Source organism: Buceros rhinoceros, unplaced genomic scaffold (genome assembly GCF_000710305.1).
Source record: "Buceros rhinoceros silvestris isolate BGI_N320 unplaced genomic scaffold, ASM71030v1 scaffold33391, whole genome shotgun sequence".
Lineage (NCBI taxonomy): Eukaryota > Metazoa > Chordata > Aves > Bucerotiformes > Bucerotidae > Buceros > Buceros rhinoceros.
The window spans coordinates 43747-45930 of NW_010393336.1; the positions used below are offsets into that span (position 1 = coordinate 43747).

General features: G+C 43.4%; 1 protein-coding gene across 1 annotated transcript in view; it reads right to left on the minus strand.

Annotated features, from left to right (window-relative positions):
- MAP3K13 (mitogen-activated protein kinase kinase kinase 13) overlaps positions 1-1166 on the minus strand; it is a 38174-nt gene extending 37008 nt beyond the window's left edge. Inside the window, exon 1 of the mRNA XM_010144806.1 lies at positions 1101-1166. The gene's annotated coding sequence lies outside the window, so the exon portion shown is untranslated. The remainder of the gene's footprint in view (positions 1-1100) is intronic.
- Positions 1167-2184: the final 1018 nt, after the last annotated feature.

Sequence of the window (2184 nt, forward strand, 5' to 3'; positions counted from 1 at the left end):
TCGGCATTCTAGGATATCCCAAGATGTCTGTGGCTACACACAGAGCAGGTACTGAGAAAAGTGCCCACATCTGCGAGTCAGACTGGCTGAATCTTTCTCTCAGTTCACTCATCCACTTGGTTTTTATTTCAAATATTTTCATATTTTCTCCCTCAAAATTATCCATCAAAAGATGTTCCTTCCATTTCTTCTGTTGAACAGCCTGCCTATGGATAAAATCAGTATATCCAAACACATGGGCCTGATGTCATCTTCCTCCAGATGAACTTAAAATACCCAATTTTTCATTTACTTCAGAGAGACATGTGGCTTGATATGATTAAGCTATTGCAGTACCTAAACAACCCCCACAAAACAAAAATCAGGAGCAGCTCCGCTCCTTTCATTGGGAGAAAATATGACATCATGCTCCATTCAGGTAAGCAAGAATATGACAAATCTTGCCCCGGTGAACAGTATCATTAACTGCAATGGTACTCTCAGCTTCTCCATCTATTAGGAAAATGAGGGGTAAAAATCATGTGTTCAGCATAGAGGCAGCTCAAACTGCTATTTTCCATAATAAAGGAACAAATTCCTACCCAGCTGATAGAACAAAACCACATCTCTTCTACATCTCAAAAATAAAATGAAATTATTTATTACTGTAACACAACAGAAGAATTGTTTGATTAGACCACGAGGAAAAAAAATTACAATTGCCTAGAAGACAAAAAATACAATTCTGCTTCTTTGTACTATCTCTAGCAATCCTTATGTCATTCCCTGTATATTCCATATATATCCCTTCTCCATTGCCATTCGCTTCCCCTTTAAAAGGGGGGCACATGAAGATAACGTGCAAAATTGCAACTGAAAAATGTCTAGCACACCGACAAGCAAAAGGACAGGCCAGCTATCAAATTTATAAGCAGTGATGGATAAATTAAGGTTTCATATTTCCTCTTCCCTTCCCTCAGCATCATTTTTTCAGCCCTTTCACATCACAAATGCAACATCCATCTGCCCTTCTGAAACAAACGGTGAAAGGGTAACACTGACCATTAAACACACACAAACACATACGCTTCAAAAAAAGACAATTTCATCTAAGTACTTACAAGGATTAAGATCCCCTATGTGATGCTCCATTTTCTTGTTTTAAAAAGATGGAAGGAAAAAAAAAAAGGAAGTGTTGCAAAATAAAAGGAAATTCCACCCACACAATCCTGCAGCCTGCTGCAAAGAAGCACAGAAGCGTGCTGACGTCACAGATTCATGAATGGATGTAAATCGGGCTGTTTCGAGATTCGGCGACGCTGGCTGGGGCTGTGCACCACGAGAGGGAGAGGGGAGCAGGGGGGCAGCCAATCCGCGCAGGCACCACTGGCCACCTTCTGCCTCCAAGAATCTGGGCACCGCCAACCCGAGCCCTCCGCCGAGCCACCCGGCCTGTGGGGCTCCCCGGCCGGCTGGGAGGGCTGCGCGCCTCTGTACTACGTGTGCAAGGGGGGGAGAAGACACCGAAAACAATTTGTTCGTAACTGAAGCAAAGCTGTTGGGTAAAATGGCATCACTGCTGCCATTCCAGAGAGGACCAGGCGAGGACATCCTCTAATGCCTTCAAGTCATCGCTCCGGCGAGTTTCTGCCCCTCCGTACAGCTTGGATGACAACAGCATATCAAATAACAGCCATCTGTTATATGAATCAAATGCATTTAGTAAATCAGAAAAGGAGTTTATCATCGCCCTGGCTTCTTTCAGGATTACAAACCCTGGGTATTATTATTAAAATAACTAAATATAAGCATGTGCTGGAAGGAAGCTGCGGGGAGAACAATAGGAGGCTTGTATTTGATTAGTGATGCAAAAGCACCAACAAAATAAAAATAGGAGCACTAACAAAATCACGCATTCAGCTCCCAAACATTCTCCACAGCAGGCAGACAAGCTCACAACGTCAGAAACATTCAGAAACAAAAACTGGAGCACACAGTTTCACACTTGCGGCTATATAACAAATGAAGGGGACGGCACCCACGTAGCGCAGCCTACCAGCCATTTTCAGTCTGTTTTTAATTCCATGCCAATGAATACACTTAATTTTGCATACCAGATGCACAGACACAGGGCATCATTTTGGATGCCCAAATAGATGCCAATGTCCTGGCGGAGGCACGTGAGAGCAGCTACCACTAACTTGG